The sequence below is a fragment of the Lactuca virosa genome, chromosome 4 (genome assembly GCF_052849685.1).
Source record: "Lactuca virosa cultivar CGN04683 chromosome 4, Lactuca_virosa_CGN04683_v6, whole genome shotgun sequence".
NCBI lineage: Eukaryota > Viridiplantae > Streptophyta > Magnoliopsida > Asterales > Asteraceae > Lactuca > Lactuca virosa.
In genome coordinates this window covers 202,920,048-202,941,113 of record NC_136429.1, presented here as the reverse complement: position 1 = coordinate 202,941,113, position 21,066 = coordinate 202,920,048, and positions in this window count along the sequence as shown.

Sequence of the window (21,066 nt, the reverse complement as noted above, 5' to 3'; positions counted from 1 at the left end):
TTTAAAACAACCATCGGAAGAAAATAACTACAACTTTGAAGACTTTGATTCTCTTTGGAGGTTGGAAGTTGATGGGGAATGTAGACGTAGAATTCCACCTTAGTTAGAAACACCAAAAAAAATTTAACTTGACATGGATGCTAGTCCTTCTTGTATATTAGTTGTTCTTAATCCTTAATGACATATACCAAATAAGTCTTAAGGATAAGCAACTAGTAAGCATTCAAATCTTCTAAACAATTTGCAAGACATGGAGATGGGAGGAGCTAAGGAACTAGCTAGTTTTTGTTCTAAATCTCCTCTATATACTTCCACATATAAGAAGAATCCCATACTTCTAATAAAGTCATGACTTGTTAGCAACATTTGGTGTAAGTAATGGTGAAAACAAGCAACCTCCACCCATACTCTTATGGTGGACGGTTCTAAAGAGAGGGAAAAAGAAAAACTAAATGTAACACCATGATTTTCACCCTAAATTTTTCTTTCTTTTTTAGTACATCATTTAATAGAATTAGAAACAGACGACTTTTATAAAACATTTTCATGGAAATCACCAACGATACTTAAAATTACAACCATCTTCTCACACCCCCGACCGAGGAGGCGGAACATGTCGGGCTATGCGACTAACTTCATGGATCACAGGTAAACTGAATATATAGCACATGTACAACAATAAACAAAATAGCATTTACATTCCATCTTGATGTTTGAATACAAGGTTTTTACAGATAATAATAGTACATGAATTGCGTTAACAGATACACATATAATAAACAACAAGTAAACTAGATCACTTTTAATCCAGTCCGTCTCGAATGTCTGTTTAGTGATTTCGTGAGAATACATGTAGTTTTGAGGGTCAACACAAGGTTGGTGAGTGTTATAGGCTTTTCTGCTAACAACAGTAATACTTTAATCAGTCTAAAAAGTATTTTCTTTGTATGTATAACAATAGTTAAGAATGTGTTTGCAAAGAGTCTTTAAAAGCCAAAATGTATCTTTGTATAAGTAAATCCGTACTTAAAACCATTTTTTGTAAAGAATCCTTGAATATTCTTGAAAACCAAACTATATTGTTATATAAGTAATTCCATACTTCAAATAGTTTTGAAAGCAACCAAGCCCATGGTTTGTAGTGAGAGAGATATATATTCTAGTTAATGTTTATAGTGAGTCCTATAACCGAGATATGTGACTGAATGTACCCTTTACAACGCTTCATTGGACGTTGTAGTAACAACTGTAGACACTTATCACCCATTCCGACTAATCGGTAGAGGTTGTAGCTAGCAACCGCAGGTGGGAATGTCAACCCTATATAGATTTATACATATGTATCTCGCTCCGAAGATTAACGGTTATAGTAGTGTGGGTATGCTAAGTGTTAAGTCACTAGGCATAATGCATTTCATTTTATAAAGTTTATAAAAGCCGAGTATGCTTGGTATGTATGTAAAAGTGTAATGTACTCGCTTTTATAAAGACATATGTTTCAAATTAATGAGCATATATACATGATGTGACATAGAACACCAACCTCCTGATCTGAGAGTGTGCTTCTGCGCCGGAGAAGATCTGCGAGGTCACAACAGACAAGGCCGTTAGAGACGCCCCAGGTACTGTTCCTCGGGAGCGGACTCCGACGATCAAATTAGACCAGCTGGTAGATCTGAGATGGTTATCCTTAGCTGGAGAAAACCATCTTGGTGTTGGTGGTGGTGTATGGTGGCTAACAGCGGCGGGTGGCGGCTGAGCTACCCGACCGGAGTATAGTGTGGCGGCTAAGCTAAGGGGAAAAGTCTAGGGTGGCGGATGAGCCAAAGGTAAAGGTCCTTCTTCATGGAGGAGGCACTATTCTCATTATAGTGGAAAATTAGGTCAAGGAGAATTAGGCCAGGCCTTGGATCAGCCATATTCAGGCCCAACTAGCAAGGAGTTGGGCAAGGCCGCCGGAGGCGCCGGGAGTGGATGGCAGGCGCGCCCCGGGAAAGGGTGGCGGGCGTGCACCAGGAAAGGCCAGAAAGGGAGTGCTAGGCAAGGGAGCGCCAGGTCGGGCCGGCAGGAGAGTCCCCAGCAAGGCTGGCAAAGGAGTCCCCAACAAGGCTGGCAAGGGAGCGCCAAGCAAGGTCGGCGCGCCAGAGTTGTCTAAGCCATGCTAATGGACCATATATCATTAAGTCCCCCCAGTCCGATGTGATTGGTATGCGGCCAATGACATTGTACTGGACTTAGTCGTATAAACTGTGTGTCATCAAGCCCCCATAGTCCGATCAGATCGGACTAAACAAAGCACCAATGCATCAAAGAGTAAAAGGAACAACCGGAACTCACCCACGAGGGTCATGGTGTTGTCTGACGAGCCAAGCATTTTTTATGAAACTTGAGCTGACTTGATACTCCTTCATTGAGATGAGTGTGATATGGTTGGTGTGATGCAACGTAACTGTTGTTGCGATCATGCAGAGCAAAGGTGCTAATAATGTTATTGCAGAGCGGGGCTACTGTACGACATGGATGTCGTGGCGTTTCTATCGTCTTGGGGGAATGTCATCGGTAATTATCTTCATAGTCTATTTTGCATGAGCATTGATAACCATTCTGAAGGTGTTTCTTGCTCAAGTTATACCTGTTGGGTTTTGAGCATTCTAACACTCCTAAGGTGTACATGCAACCCTAATAACCTTGGATCTATGTTTTCTCTAAAATACATGCAAATAAGAATGTCCAAGGTTTGCATCCTAACTAGCATAACATGCAAAAATAGAATCATAATATACTAGAAGAATAACATACATTTTGATAGTGATTGATTGCTTGGAGTTTGAGAGCCTAGCACCAATAGTGTGAATGCCTCAAGTGGAATCACCAATCACCACAAACTTTGGAAAACTCTTGAGAGAATAATGCACACTCTTGAAATTGGCCACCACTCTTGTTCACACACAACTAGTGCCATTTCAAGCATCATAAGCTCCTTTATATAGTGTGGAGGATTTGGGTTACATCCATGTAAACCCTAATACCCATGACTCTTCCTTTCCAAGGATCCATGGGTTAAAAGCTCCATGGACTTCCATGCATGCCAAGCCCATTCCAAATGAGTATTAGCCCACACTACATAAAATACAAGAGCCCATATTTAATTAGTCACCTTTTTGATCACCAAATTAATTCTAAATTAATTTATGATCAATACTAATTAAATAATATTATTTCATATTAATATATTATAACTTATAATATATTAATAAATCATGAACATACTATTCTCAAAAGATTATCCATACAAATGTTCGGGTGAAGTGCAACCCAAATGGAACATGCCGGGTCGGGTCAAGTGCATATCAAATAATGTTATGGACTTAGACACTTTATCCAACAGTCTCCCACTTGGATAAGTCTAATAACATATTTGGAGATATGACTTCAGGAACCAACCGGCAATCGTAGCTCTCAAAACTCTGTTGAACTATGAAGCGCCATTTTAGATAAGTGATCATATAATCCCCTGTTCTCAAGATATCAGCCGGACAAATACATGGAACAACGTCGTACTTATTGTCCAACAGTTTGTTTCCCGATTTCCGATTTGTTTGACAAAGAACTTAATTGAACACATCAATTTATTTCTGACCGGGCCCGGTACATAGGTCAAAACAAAATCATCGAGGGGCCGAGATATCGCTTCTAATCCTCCAAGGACTAGAAGGAACATATAAACTTCGACTCATATACTTGTTTCTACTACTTGTTGAATTATACACAAAGGCACGTTTTATAACATCAAGTTACTGGTGCGTTTTCGTGCAATCAATGTACAACCAACTCATAGGTAACAACTCATATCTCTAGGTTTGAAGACTTATATGATATTACCGTCTCACGATCACTCGAGATAAATTCCATGAAGTGATACAAGTGAGCGTGGGTTTATTCCAATACTCAGAACTTCTGAGCACTCATGAATGTTGTAGCAACCATTGCTATGGCTAAACATATTTAGTCATCTACAAGCCCAATTCATGACAGTCTTAATTCATACCTACTTCCGACGTATGATCGACTGTGGAAGTTTGAATAACTTAATCATTCGGAAAGAATAACCAAGTTATTATGGAAGTCAAAACATGCAAAGTGAAACACAAGAATAATTGAATCCAATATGGTCTCAGCACTTATGAATATAAATAAAACACCCTTTTATTCATCACCATATTGATTCCACATTATTCTGTTTCGATTTATCGACTTAAGAATAATTATTCATCACCATATTGATTCCACATTATTAAAACAATAGTTGTCCCATGCTCCAAGCATGTACACTATGTTTTCTAAACAATAGTCATACCATACTTCAAGTATGCAAACTATGTTTGTCTATGATCCATACTTTGTGAAGTAGATCAATTGAACACGATTCCAATGATGCTCATTTCACAATCCCAAATCCTTACCGTAAATGTAAGAAAATCAAATTCTTGTCATTTACTGTAATCTGTTAGATTTTAAACTCATATGTATTGTTCCTCTTGCAATGACTATGCACAAATGTCATAGAGACTTGTCAACAGTCATTACAGAGTATTCCAAAGGAGATCACTTCCATGGAAACGAAGTCTCATATTCAAAGTACATTGCTTTGAACATCCTTCTTGCATAAAAGTTTCTAACTTTCTCATAGATTCTTAATATCCAACTCCCAATATGGAAAATTTCCATATTCCCATTTTGATTATCATATCTGAACAAGAGCTACCTCTTTTCAGAATATATATCCATATGGTCCTTCCAGAATTTAACACTATACTTCCAACTGTCCCTGAGCAACCAATCTTTGGTGAACCTTAGACTATCCTCGACAATTGCTTAATCATTTTAGTCTTATCCCATTCTAAACTTTTTCCCCTCTTAATGCTCTGAGCATTTGGAAAATTTAGAAAGGATGAATATTATAGCACATGTGACCGATCCTATACCCGAAACATATGGGACACGATTCATGATATCTCACATAAAGACCTGATACTAGATCAGCCTTTTGCTACAATATTTTTTATTTGCCATGTTTTCAAAAATCAACTATGAAGAGGGATGTCGTAATCATAATCGAATTTGAGAACGCAATATATATAGAATTTCCTTATGTTGAACCATTCCAACATAAAATTCATATATATGTCCTTGACTAATGATGATTAAAATCTCAATTTAAACTTTTAGGATTGAAATGAAGTATAATCTCCTCTCCCTTAATCATAGAAAAAACAACCTTTTCCAAGCAAAAGTTTTGTTTTCTATAATTAACATTACTTATCATAATTGATTATGCTCCCACTAGCATAATAATTATTTAGCACAAAAATTATGCTCCCACTAGCTTTGACATGTACTCAGAAATCGACTTCTAGAAATCAATACTTTATTGACTTTCATCACCAAAGTTCAGACTTCTGATGCGAGATGCTTCGACAAAACTTTATCTAAGCTTCTCAGACTCATACATCTTTCCTTAGATAGCTCACATGTGTGTCGAAACAATTATGAAGAGGGACACCGTAATCATAATGTTTAGACCTGTTTTCCATTTCTCACAAGTCCATGTTAGTGTGCCGGTTAACCACACACGCTCCACTAACGACTTTGAGAATGCAAATATCACAATTGCTATCTACTTAAAATATACTTAGTGAAAGCGTTTCGTTACCATCATTTTCATGAATCGGAAAGAAACCTTATGGCACTTAGATTTTATGGTGTATGTGTTCCTATCCATGTGAATTTGTCAAAACCGTAATCACATGACAATGTTAGTGACAAACTCAAAATCATATGGATTGAACTTGTTCAATCTTGATTTCTTGCCTCTTGATAGCCCAAGGGCCCACCATTTCTTCCAAGTTGTTATGCACACAATTGAGAACTCACAGAACTCACATACATAGTCAAATCTACCGGAATAGGCACAGAAACAAGAATTATGTCAACACGATAGGGTACAAACCTCAAGTCGTGTGCTAGTGATAAACTATAGGTCTTATCCTTGATTAGCTCTTGAAACTTTCAAGACCTTTAAGACTCCCATTGTCCTCTTGACATGCAAGTTTCTCTTTGTCAAGAACCATTCCTTGAGAACAAAACAAACATTCAAGAGTCAGTGCGGATTCTTATCAAGATAAACACTTCACACAATTGATGTCAGTTGGTCTTTGTTTTATCTAAAACATCACAACTTACTAATTTCAAATGTATAAGAGTAGAAAACCTTTTACTCTTACATTTGACAAGTGTTATAAACCTTCTTTAAGATGTGTCACTCAAGTTACAATCTTGGAGTATGACTCTAAGACTTGTTTTTGGAATGAAGTATGATTCATCTTCTTGATTTTAACCATTCCAACAATTCATGAAACCTCTTCTTAGCCATAAAAAAATTCACTAAGATGTCCTTAGAGAATCAAATTGTGATATGGTTCCATAATCATTAAGATGATCATAAAACATGATACTAAAGTACTCTCTCATCTTTTCAGATTTGAGAAACTTTTATCTTTCTGCCTAATTTGATTCTTCCCATTCGCCCTGCCATACATTGAAACTTTTCCAATGTTTCAGAATTGTACTTAAACTTGTAGGTACAACCATGTTTACTAAACTTTAGTAAATCATGACAAATAGACTTATCGATCTTTGTGGTGGACTTTGACCTGCACACACCCAGTATACCCGATCCTTTATTCTTTCACCTGTCTCACATACACATGTGGTCAGGGAATTAGTCTTAACTTTCCAAAAATGAAAATTCTCATTCATCATGCAATACAACCTGCATGAGTCCAAGTTTCGGTCCAATTGAAACCTTGGGTGATGAGAATCTTTCCTTATTTGATAAATTTAGACACTACCACAGATGAAAGAATCAAATTCATTATTGCTAGAAACATACAAACATTAACTTTCCATGAATGCCATTGCAAGGAGATATAAAATAATGTAAAACAAAATTTTATTTATTTATAAAATGTGGAAAAACTTTTCCTTACAATGCAACTTTAAATGGAAACTATGCTATTACATATTTCCTAGCAATCTATCATTACTTCTAAGTAGTAGCTCAAGAATCCGATCTTCGAACCATGCGATTGAAATCCATCTTCGCTATCAGATTCAGCATACTCCTTTTATTAAGTGTCCTTCCCTTTGCTTGATCCTGCCAAACACCAAAATGTAACCGAGTCACATTTTGTATTAAGAATCACCAATAAGGAACATAACAGAGTTAGATAGTGGGCTTTACCTGAAGCAGAGTGAAACCTTTTTGATTTTTCTTTTTCTCTTAGATCTTTCAGGTAGTTTGGGTAGTTTCGTAACCAATGCCCCTTCTCTTGACAATGAAAACATATAGACTCTTTGGGAATGGTACACGGGACTATCACATACTTAGCTTTTCCCTTTACCTTTTGGTCAACCGGGTTGACTAAGGCCGATCCCTTTCCATTGGGAAGAGAAAGCTTTTCTGGACTTCCAATGTTGCCATTGTCAATGTCCATGGAAGTTTGAGAAATAGACCTTCCACCCATATTTGCTTGACCATTGCGCCACATCATTTCTGACTCAGCAGTAACAAACAAATAAGATAGGTCTATTAGGGTCATGTCGTGATCTGTCACATAGTAGTTCTTAATGAACTCACTATATGACTCTGGAAGTGACTGAAGAACCCAGTCAATAGCCAACTTCCTTGGAACAACGACACCCAACATTCCCAACCTGTCAAAGTGTGACTTCATTCCTAAGACATGAGTGCACACAGGTCTTCCATATTTATGTTTCATTGCTAGTAGGGCTTGAGTGACCTTGAATTTTTCAAGTCTTCGAGCTTGTGGGCCAGGGAGAATAATTGGAGGAGGTGGAGGAAGTGAAGCATGATGTTGAGGGACACCATCTTCAAGAGGGAAGCTTGTTCCAAGAGATTTGGGTAGATCATACTTGTCTGAACCAGACATCTATAATGGGAGATATTCAAGTTAGTTGATTTTAAGTCCTTAATATAACACCCAATATGAAATATTAAGGCTAGGACCCAACATAATATTTTATAACTTGGAAGAGGGATGCCGTAATCCAAGCTATAAGATATTTGAAGGTAGGTGAATGACGATTCACCAATTTCCACCATGAAAAACGAAATAAATTATTAGGTTTTAATTGGATTTGAAACTCCTAGATCTTTTGAGATTCATTGAACTTTCAATGGCATGTTTCAATCTCGATTGTGCCCTTCAGATTTTGTGACTGGGATGTCGAGGATCACAAAACAAGGTGTGAATAACCATGCAAATTCACTTGGTACCCTTAATATTATCACCTAATCAATGTGCCGGTTACCCACACGCGCTCCACCGATCTATGATAAACATTAAGTCACCCTTCGTGATCCTTACTAGTCCAAGTTAGTGTATCGGTTAACCACACACGCTCCACCAACGACTTGGTAAGGTACAAAGTGTGAATTTCATGGGTTAGCACCAAATTCACATTTTTCTAAAGTAACTAAGATTGGGAATTATAAAATATTTAGTTACTTTATAATAATCATTATACTTTTAATGAGAATTAAAGTCATTGTCCTACCCGTTCGGCTAACGACCCTCCACTGATCAAGGAACCGGTGGGTGAGAGTGGACACCCATTAAGCTGCCATTTTATAGGCAAAAACCTTATACCCCCCTTATAGATCGGCTTCGTGAATGAGGCCTACTAACGGTAAAACGACTTAATCTTATACATATATATAATAATAAACCATTAATGTTATAAATAGTATAAGGGTTGAATTTTAACTTTTAAAACTCTAGGGTATGGAATTAAAGTTTGTGTGAGACTTTACAAATTCCAAAACTTGAGGGCAAGTTTTGAACAATTCAAAAACTTTTGGATATTCATTACTTATGAGTTTTAATAAAGGTTTAAAAAACTTTTAATGAAGAGACTCTTGGACATCCATAACTTGAGGACAAGTTATGGAGTCCATAAAACCATTTATGTGAAAAAAAACTCTTCAAAAGTGTAACTTATGACTTCTTAAAGGAACCTTAAAAGAAAAAACTTTTGGAATTCCATAACTTGAGGACAAGTTATAGAGTCCATTCAATGTCATAAAGATCAAGAATTATACTATCAAACAATTTGCACATAATTCCTATGATCTACCAAAACTCATAAGTTCATGAACATTCATAATCAACAACTTTCAAGAATCATATAAACATATATAAACTTGAAGCTTTGATTATAACTTTGAAATTGGTTCAGCACAATCATTACCACATCAAAAACAGGTTTTACAAGTCCAAAACAGTTTAAGGTGATGATTCCAGACCAATTCCAACACCAAAACTCGAAAATCTGCACTCAGGCCTGCCAACTCGTCGAGTGCATGAACTGACTCGGAAAGTTGGTTGAATATATGCATGAACTCAGCGAGTTCCATGAGGGACTCGGCGAGTCAGCTGTGCAGAATGCAGTTTTTTGACATTTTTAAGCAATTTGCATCAAGTATTCAAGAAAACAAGCCTAGGCTCTGATACCACTGTTGGGTTTTGAGCATTCTAACACTCCTAAGGTGTACATGCAACCCTAATAACCTTGGATCTATGTTTTCTCTAAAATACATGCAAATAAGAATCTCCAAGGTTTACATCCTAACTAGCATAGCATGCAAAACTAGAATCATAATATACTAGAAGAATGACATACCTTTTGATAGTGATTGATTGTTTGGAGTTTGAGAGCCTAGCACCAATAGTGTGAATGCCTCAAGTGGAATCACAAATCACCACAAACTTTGGAAAACTCTTGAGAGAATAATGCACACTCTTGAAATTGGCCACCACTCTTGTTCACATACAACTAGTGTCATTTCAAGCATCATAAGCTCCTTTATATAGTGTGGAGGATTAGGGTTACATCCATGTAAACCCTAATACCCATGACTCTTCCTTTCCAAGGATCCATGGGTTAAAAGCTCCATGGACTATCCATGAACTTCCATGCATGCCAAGCCCATTCCAAATGAGTATTAGCCCACACTATATAAAATACAAGAGCCCATATTTAATTAGTCACCTTTTTGGTCACCAAATTAATTCTAAATTAATTTATGATCAATACTAATTAAATAATATGATTTCATATTAATATATTATAACTTATAATATATTAATAAATCATGAACATACTATTCTCAAAAGATTATCCATACAAATTGTTCGGGTGAAGTGCAACCCAAATGGACCATACCGGGTCGGGTCAAGTGCATCTCAAATAATGTTATGGACTTAGACACTTTATCCAACAATACCTACCTGGATTCCCCCAATCTGATGTGGGTAGCATAGGTAGTCGTATCAGACTATGGTGCACATGGCAAGGTTGCTATAAGAATAGGTGACGAGGTTGTTTCCATGGTAATAGACAACCAGACTATTGCCAAGAGTCATACAACATAGATTTTGATGGATTATAAGTGATAGTGTTGCTGTTGATAGCGTTCTTTTTGAAGAGTAATCTTGCTATAGCGAGGTGTAGGAAACGCCTTTTTGATCGTCCAAGCATAGGGAAAACATGTTGGTTATAAGAGAAGAGACACCAAATGTGGTGTTAATTATGACATAAACTTATGATGCGCGGCTTACAATGCATGACAATACACGACTTATGTTGCACGACTTAGAAGAATGGTTCGGGCTTAGCAGCCAGTGATCATGGAGATGTCATGCGGGAGAGCATCGATTGGAATAGATCAGGCTTAGCTACTAGCGATCGTAGATACATCACACGGGAGGGTATCGCGTGGAATGGATCGGGGTTAGCTGCCAACGATTGTAGATACATCACGCAGGAGAGGATCACCTTGAAAGGATCGGGCTGAGCTGCCATCGACCGTAGATACATCACGCGGGAGAGCATCGCGTGGAACGGATCAGGATTAGGTGCCACCGATCATAGATACATCACGCGGGAGAGCATCGCGTGGAACGGATCGGGCTTAGCTGCCAACGATCGTAGATGCATCACGCGAGAGAGCATCGTGTGGAAAGGATCGGGCTTAGCTGCCAACGATCGTAGATACATCATGCGGGAAAGCATCACGTGGAACGGATCGGGCTTAGTTGCCGACAATCTTAGATGCATCACGCGGGAGAGAATCGCGTGGAACGGATCTGGCTTAGATGCTAACAACGTCGATGCATCACGCAGGATAGAATTGCATGGAATCATATAGCCAAAGGTTGCAATCCTTTGGGCCTTGCAATCCTTTGGTGGAGCATGCTGTTGTAGTGGGGCCGGGCTAGGGAACCAAGCGAATCAAGGCAAAGGTACTGGAATTTTCACGCGGAGCTTGCCGCTAGAATGGAGTCAGGCTGAGAAGCCAAGCGACTCAAGGCAAGGATGCTGAACCTTGCAGGCAGAGTTTGCCGCAACAATGGATTCGGGATAAGAAGCCAAGAGACTCAAGGCAAGGATGTTGGACCTTGCATGTGGATCTTGCCGCTATGATGGAGTCGGGCCGAGAATCCAGGCGACTCAAGGAAAGGGTGATGAACCTTACATGCGGAAATTTCAGCTAGAATGGAGTCAGGCTAAGAAGCCAAGCGAATCAAGGCAAGGATGTTGAACCTTGCAGGCGGAGCTTGCCTCAATGATGGAGTCGGGCTGAGAAGCCAAGCGACTCAAGGAAAGGGTGCTGAACCTTGTGTGATTGCGTGTAGCGGCTGGCAATCTATGTGTATGGCCTGAGTTATCAAGAGTAGCTGGAGTGTAATGGCATCTGATGTTTTGCCGCATCATTAGCTGATGAGAGTTAGGCAGCATGGCTGCTGGGAGCTAAGCTGCAAGACTGCCAGGGGCCGACCAACACGGTTGCTGATGGCCGGGCAACGTGGTTGATGTTTGGTGTTGGGCTATAAAGCTTCTCATTCATTCATAACACCGATCTCTTCCTAGGGATGCACAATCGTATATAACGTTAGCTCGTTATGTAGTTCAGCTCTTTACTCGAATATAGAAATAACACTTCTGCATAGTGTTGTGCTAACCCCTCTACTCCCCCCATTTTAGAAAGGGCGAGGAGTTAGAATGAATGGATATATGATATTGGTTTTTTGTTTGCACTTTCGAGCCTCATTCGTTTGTACAGGTTTGCAAGTCCCATGCTCATGTCTTACAGACCGATCTTTGCTCCGTCAGCGAGCTCTGAGTGTCACGACACTGGAGCAACTATCTGGAAAGACAACAAGATCAAATTTGAGTTAGTATATATTCTTTAAATCATAAACTAATTGATTTTCTGTCGGGGGCTCTTTTGAAATGCTTCACGAGTAGCAGTAGTAGTGTACTACTCTTCTCCCTCCCTTTTTTTTTAAAAAACCAAGCGTGTTTTGAAACGTACTTGTTGAACAGGGCTTGCAGAACATGAGCGCAAAATGGTTAATTTTTGTCTTGTAAAACCGATCCATGTCTTGTTGATGTAGCCCAACGACTTGAAAGAGCCCACCTAGAGTATCGTATCCCCCATGCCGTGGGAAAGCCCAAATGTGTTATAGCCCAAAATCAAATTTTGTTTTGTTAGGCCTTGCAAATAATGTAGCCCAAATTCCCGTATTTATTATTATATTTTTTTTGTTGAAAATGTTGAGTGAGTCCGGGCCGCAACGCGTATTCTAGAAATGCCTTTGTTGAGCGAAAATCGCAGGAAGCAAACATTAAACGGCCGATTGGCTAGTTTTGTCTTTTAAAAAAAAACATGGTCCACTTTAATGTTGGTCAAGTAGTCCATTAATACTAAAATTTCATATGGGCCTAAGACCAATATAAAATAGTGGTAGCCCATCTGTAATAACCAGCCCAACAGGAAAATGTTAGAGCCTACTTGCGAAATATGAGCCAATACTAATTCCTTATTGTCATCTTGCGTAAATAGGCCATTATATGCTTCTTATCAGTTTTGGGAGATAGGTTTTGCACTAGTTTTAGTTCACGAGTTGTGACTTCTCAAAGACGCCAAGGGAAGGGTAAACGTCAACTGGAGATATTCTTCTTCTTCATTTTCATTTTTTTTTGTGTTCATCGTCTGGGGTCGTCGTCGGTGGATAACTGGAAATCGGAGGTGTTGTGGCCTCCATAGGCGGTGGTACTTGTGGGACGAAGGAAGCTGACGTCCGGCGATGTTGCGATTCCAATGCGACGACAGGTCGAGAAAACAAACAACTGGCAATGGTTTGGTTTTAGGTCTCCATCAGACGTTGCTGGGGATGTGCTGGTGAGTTCCGAAGGAATCCATCAACGGTTGGGGGCCTGACAGCTAGAGGCGGCAACAGTGGTCGACAGTTGTGATGTTGTAGCTCCACTGATGGTGACTGTGTATGAGGGATGTTGGGGTCGACAATAACTGTTGTCGGAGGCTTCTCAGCGGGGGTCAGAAGCAATTGGCGGTACTCAAAGGTGATGATAACCGTTGATATTGGGGGGTCAACTTTGTTGAGTAGTGATGCTGCAACTCCAACGGCCGACGTCGAATCGAGGAAACGGATACTACTAGAATTAGATGCGATTGGCTGATGGTGTTTTAGTTTTCCTTACTAGTAGTGAATTGAGAAGAAAGGGGGTTCTGGAGGTCTTTGACGGCACGACCGGGTGGGTCCCGAATCCTTTGTCTTTTCTGTACATAGAGGATTGGGCCAGATGGGTCCCGCACGGAGTTGTTTGTCTTGTAATTTACTGTTTTGAATCTGTGGAACTAGTTGGCTTTGTTTGTACTGTACTTTGTCTTTTCTTTTTTATTTTGTGTCAGCTAAAGTAAGGTCTTCTCCCTCTTTTCCTGTGAGTCTTCTAAAAATCGTATGATCCATACTTTTTCATACTTTTTGATATTTTTGTTGTATTTTCTGTATGGATGCGATGTTTGGCTTGCTTTTCACTGTCATGAATTGTTTTTTGAATTGTGGTGCACGATGGACACACCAGCTCTCCCCCCTTCCTTTTTTTTTGAAAACCATTAATTAAAATGGTAAATTATGGGGTAAATGTAACTTTCCACAATGTTTTGGAATGTACAAAGATCATCACACAATTTAAGCAACCTTGTACACATAGACTCATTACTGAAATGAACTTTTGATAATATATGAACTAAAAAGATGGTAAAACTCATAAAAGCTTCCTTTTTTCTCAAAGTTGAATGAAAACATCAAAATATGAACGAAAACAGATTTAAACAATTCCTTTCAAACATGTTCAAAATGAACAAAAATCTCAGCAGGTCCCAGGATCTAAGCTGAGAATATATATAAATACTCAAATGAAAAATGAGTTTTCTGAAAGTTTGAGAAGGTAAAAATTCGTAGAAATTTATGTCTTCTTTCAAGCCTCTAAATAACTTGAGTAAACTTGTATATAGGAAATCATAAACTAAATGAGATTTTATGAAAATGTATGAACTGAGAATGGGGTAAAAACCCATAAAAAGCTCTTCTCTCTTCTTTTTTTGAAGGTTTTGTAAAATGTACAAACAACATAGCTGTATGTACAAATAGCTGTTACAATAGGTAGAAATGTACACGAAAATGCATAGCTAGAGAAGGGTTTTTTTTTTTTTTTTTTTTTTTTGATAATGTATGAACAAAAGATGGGGTAAAACTCATAGGGAACATCTTTTCTTCTCAACTTACTGAAAAAAAACCCAAAATATAGACAAAAAATGGATCTAACAAAGTATTCTTTTTATACAACTTTCTTTTCTCTTTAGCTTGCTCAAAAAGCCATCAAAATATGAACAAGAAACAGATCTGAAAAATTCATTTTTTTTTCTAAAAACTAAGGGTGGTTTCTTTGATAAAAAGGACTGGAGAGTTGCTCAAATGAACTAAAATGGAACACATCTAGATATTTGAGACAAAAACGAGGTAGATCTGGAGATCTGAGCGAGAAAACTCAACATATCAAGGGATCTGAATGAAAAAGTAAGCATATCAAAAGATCTGTACGAAAAACTAAGCAGATCAAGAGATCTGAATGATGGTGAAGCAGATATTGGTAAGAGCCAAACGGATCTGAAAAATGGTGCTAAATACGAACGGATCTGGGAAAACCTGAGCTGAAGCACAACATATCTAAACAGATCCAGGCAAGAACGAGATGATGGCTGCTCGTTCGAGTCTGGGATGTCGCCAAATGATTTGACATAGAACTCTGACCTCCTGCTCTGAGAGTGTGCTTCTGCACCAGAGACGATCTGCGAGGTCATAACAGACAAGGCCGTTAGAGCCGCCCTAGGGACTGTGCCCCGGGAGCGGAGTCAGACGATCAAGTTAGATTAGCTGGTAGATATGAGATGGTTCTCCTTAGCTGGAGAAAACCATCTTGGCGCTGGTGGTAGTGTATGGTGGCTGACGGCGGCAGGTGGCGGCTGAGCGACCCGTCCAGAGTATAGTGTGGCGGCTGAGCCAAGGGGAGAAGTCTAGTGTGGCGGCTGAACCAAAGGGAAAGGTCCCTCTGCATGGAGGAGACACTATTATATTCATAGTTGACAATTAGGTCAAGGGGAATTAGGTCAGGCCTTGGGCCAGCCCAATTCAGGCCTAATTAGGAAGGAACTGGGCAAGGCCGCCCGGAGGCGCCGGGCGAGGCTAGCGGGCGCGCCCTAGGCAAGGCTAGCGGGCACGCACCAGGAAAGCCCCAGCAAGGCTGGCAAGGGAGTCCCCAGCAAGGCTGGCAAGGGAGCGCCAGGCAAGGCTGTCACGCCAAACGGATCTGAAAAAATGGTGCTAAATATGAACGGATCTGGGCAAACCTGAGCTGAAGCACAACATATCTGAACAGATCTAGGCAAGAACGAGATGATGGCTCATCGTTCGAGTCTGGGATGGCGCCAAATGATTTGACATAGTACTTCGACCTCCTGCTCTGAGAGTGTGCTTTTGCACCGGAGACGATCTGCGAGGTCATATTATTTAAGTAGTGTTGATCAAGATTTGATTTATGGAATTAATTCAATGATCAAATGGAACTAATTAAATATGGACTATTGCATATATATGGAATGGGCTAAGATTTATTTAGGATGGGCTAAGAGTATATGGAAGTCCATGGATAGTCCATGGAGCTTTTAACCCATGGATCCTAGGTAAATGAAGAGTCATGGGTATTAGGGTGTAACCCAAATCCTCCATAACTCTTCATTTACCTAGGATCCATGGGTTAAAAGCTCCATGGACTATCCAGGGACTTCCATATACTCTTACCCCATCCTAAATAAATCTTAGCCCATTCCATATATGTGCAAGAGTCCATATTTAATTAGTTACATTTGATCGTTGAATTAATTCCATAAATCAAATCTTGATCAACGCAAATTAAATAATATTAATATATTATAAAAAATAATATATTAATGGATCATAAACATCTTATTCTCAAAAATATATCCATACAAATTGTTAGGTGAAGTGCAACCCAAATGGACCATGTCGGGTCGGGTCAAGTCATACCAAATATAGTTACAGACTTAGACACCTTATCCAACAGTCTTCCACTTGGATAAGTCTGATAACTACAGCTGCAAGTATAACTTTAGGAACCAACCAACAATCATAGATCTTTTAAAACTCTGTTGAACTATGAAGCGTCATTTTAGATAAGTGATCATATACTTCTCTGTTCTCAAGATATCAGCCGGACAAATACATGGAACAATGCCGTACTTATTGTCCAACAGTTGTTTCTCGATCTCTGATTTGGTTGACATAGAACTGAATTGAACACATCAATTAGGTTCTGACCAGGCCCGGCACATTAGTCAAAACCAAATCATCGAGGAGCCCAGATATCGCCTCTATTGCTAGAAGGAACAGATAAACTTCGACTCATACGCTTGTATTAACTACTAGCTGAATTATGCATAAAAGCACGTTTTATGACAAGTCCATAACTATAATTGGTATGACTTGACCCGACCCGACATGGTCCATTTGGGTTGCACTTCACCGGAACAATTTGTATGGATAGACCTATGAGAAAAGGATATTTATGATTTATTAATATATTATAAATTATTATATATTCAATTAGTATTGATCAAGAATTAATTTGGAATTAATTTAGTGATCAAAAGAGGCTAATTAAATATGGACTCTTATATATATATATATATATATATATATATATATATATATATATATATATATATATATATATATATATATATATATATATATATATATATGTGTGTGTGTGTGTGTGTGTGTGGAATGGGACAAGGTTTATTTAGGATGGGCTAAAAGTGTATGGAAGTCCATGGATAGTCCATGGAGCTTTTAGCCCATGGATCCTATGTAAATGAAAGGTCATGGGTATTAGGGTTTACATGGATGTAAACCTAATCCTCCATAATATATAAAGGGTTCTTGGCTCACAAAATTGGCACTAGTGTGTGTGAAAGAAAAGGTGGCCGATTTTAGTGAGCTCCATATTCTCTCAAGTTCTTCCAAGTTGTTGATGGTGATTTGTGATTCCACTTGAGGCTTCCACACTATTGGGGCTAAGCTCTTAAGGCTAGATACATCAAGACTTCAAGCTCCATCAAAAAGGTATGTTATCCTAACTAGTATATTATATGGTTTATATCAAATGCATGCTAGTTGTAGGTTTAATACCTTGGAAACCATTTGTATGTATAATTAGTGAAAACATAGATCTAAGGTATTTAGGGTTGCATGAGCACCTTAGGAGTGCTTGAATGCTCAAAACCCAACAGTGGTATTAGAGACTAGGCTTGTATTCAATTATACTTGATGCAAATTGCTGAAAAAGCTAAAAAAATCGATTTTATGGCTGTCTGGGCACTGGACTCGCCAAGTCCACTGATGGACTCGCCGAGTCCATGAAGAAAATCATCCTACTAGTCGAGTAGGTTCATACACTCGGCGAGTAGGAACCCCTAACAGCATATTTTGGACTTTTTAGGCATGAATTGGACTAGAATCATTACCCTAAGTTGTGTTTGAACCTATAAACCTGTTTTTGATGTGGTAATGTTGATTTTAATCCAATTCAAAAGATAATTGTTAAAAGTTTCATGTTTTGTATTAGTTTAATTATTAGGCTAATTACATAAAAAATTGTTTGATTTGAATTGTCTTGTTCATATGAGTTTAAATCAAGATTATGAATATTGCTAGACATGGTTGAGATAGTTGTTGTCAATCCAAATTAATCTAAAAGTTATTCATAATATGTGTTTTGTAACTTGTCCTCAAGTTATATGAAAAGTCACATTAAAAAGGTTATTAAAACCATAGGTTAATAAACTTGAAGAGTCTTTTCCTCATAAATAGTTTTATGAACTCCATAAGTTGTCCTCAAGTTATGGATGTTCAAGAGTCTCTTGATTAAAAGTTTTAAAAAAAAACTACATTAAACTCATATGTTATGAATATGAAAGGTTTTGAATAGTTTCAAAACTTGCCCTCAAGTTTTGGAATTTGTAAAGTCTCACACACATTAGTGCTTTAATTCCAAACCCTAGAATTTTAGAAGTTAAAATTCAAACTTTATGGACTTCAGTAAATTAATTAAAGTGTTTAATTAAAAGAGTTAATAGTTCCATAATGACATGGTTTAAGTTTAATTAAATTAAGAGTATAGTTTAATTAATAAATTTAAACCACCAAGTATTTTAAATGTGTAAAATACACCCTTATACTATTATTATAATTGTAATTATGTAGATATGTATAAGATAAAGTCAATCTTACCGTTAGTAGGCCTCATTCACAAAGCCAATCTCTAAGGGGGGTATAAGGTTACTGCCTATAAAATGGCAGTTTAATGGGTGTCCAATCTCACCCACCGCTTCCTTGACTGGTGGAGGGTCGTTAGCCGAACGGGTAGGATAAAGACTATAATTATCTCTTCATTAAAAGTATAATGATAAATACTAAGTAACTAAACACTTATAAATTCCCAATCTTAGTTACTTAGAAAAATGTGAAATGGTGCTAACCCATGAAATTACACTTTGCACCTTTGTTAAGTCGTTAGTGGAGCGTGTGTAGTTAACCGGCACACTAACATGGGACTAACAATGTGTGGCGAAGGGTAACTTAAGTTTATCATAGATTGGTGGAGCGTGTGTGGTTAACCGACACATCAATTAGGTGAGAAAGTTGAGGGTACCAAGTCAATTTGGATGGTTATTCACACCTTGTTTGTGATCCTCGGCATCCCAATCACAAACTTGAGAGGGCACAATCGAGATTCAAACATGTCATTGAAAGTTCAATGTATCTCAAAAGATCTAGGAGTTTCAAATCTAATTAAAACTTAATTATATTTTGTTTTCATGGTTGAAATTGGTAAATCGTATTTGCCTACCTTCAACTATTTTATAGCTTGGATTACGACATCCCTCTTCCGGTTATAAATTGGTTGTTGGATCCTAGCCTTAGTATTTCAAATTGGGTGTTATATTAAGGACTTTAAATCAACTAAACTTGAATTTCTCCCATTGTAGATGTCTAGTTAAGACAACTATGGTCTTCCCAAATCCTTAGGAACAAGCTTTCCTATTGAAGATGATAACCCATATGGCAATCAAGGTGAAGGACTAATCCCTTTTGTTGTGCATTAATGGGACTGGAAATCATGCTTCACTTCCTCCACCTCCTATAATTATTCTCCTTATCCCACAAGTTCAAATACTTGAAAAGTTCAAGGTCACTCAATCCCTATTGGCAAGTCGGGAGAGTCGGGTGTCGAAGTCTCAAGGTAGCTGGCTGTTGACTTGGTTCTTCAGTCACACCCTGATGACAGATCAAGACATGACCCTTAATGATCTTACATATTTGCTTGATGCTGCTAAATCAACAATGATTTGGGGCAATGGTAAAGCAAAATTTTATTGGAAGATCAACTTCCCAAACTTCCATGGACATTGACAATGGTAACATTAGAAGTCCAGAAAAGCTTTCTCTTCCCAATGGAAAGGGATCGGCCATGGTCAAGTCATTTGACCTAATGGTAAAGAGAAAGGATAAGTATGAGATAGTCTCATGTACCATTTCCAAAGAGTCCATATGTTTCTTTTTCCAAAAGAAGGGGCATTGGTTGCGAAGCTGCCAGATTTACCTGAAAGATCTGGTAAAGTCAAAAAGTTTGAATCTACTTCAGGTAATGTCCATTATCTAACTCTATTAAGTATCTTTTGGAGATTCTTAATACATAATGTAATCTAATTACATTTTGATGTTTTAGAAAATCAAAGGAAGCTTAAATAAAGAGTATGCTGATTCTGATCGTGAAAATGGTTCAGTGATCAGAATTTTGAGCAACTGCTTAAGAGTTACGATAAATTGCTTAGGAATAGATAACAACATGTTTTCATATGTTTTTGCATTGTAAGTAAAGTTTTTCCGCAAGTTTTAAAATAAAAGAAAGTTTTTGATTTTATTTATTTTAAGTATCCTTACAATGGCATTAGTGAAAAATTGTTGTTTATATGATTTCGTTAATAGCAATATTGGAAAATGGATTTGATTCTATCGTTTCTGGTAGTGTCAGAATTTACCAAATAAGGAAAGATTTTCATCACCCAAGGTTTAGTTGGATAGAAACTTGGAATCATACAAGTTGTGTTGTGTGATGAATGAGAATTTTCATCTTTGGGAAATTAAGACTAAGTCCTTGTTTACATGTATATGTAAGTCAAGTGAAGGACTGAAGGATTGGGTACACTAGGTTGTGTGGGTACACTAGGTTGTGTGCTGGTCAGGTCCACCACAAAGGTCGATAAGATTATTCGCCATGATTTACTAAAGTTTAGTAAATATGGTTATACTTACAAGTTTAAGTGTAATTTTGAAACATTGGAAAAGTTTCAATGTATGGCAGGACGGATAAGAAGGATCAAATTAGGCAGAGAGATAAAAGTTTCTCCAATCTGAAGAGATGGGAGAGCACTTGAGTATCTTGTTTTATGATTATCTTAGTGATTATAAAACC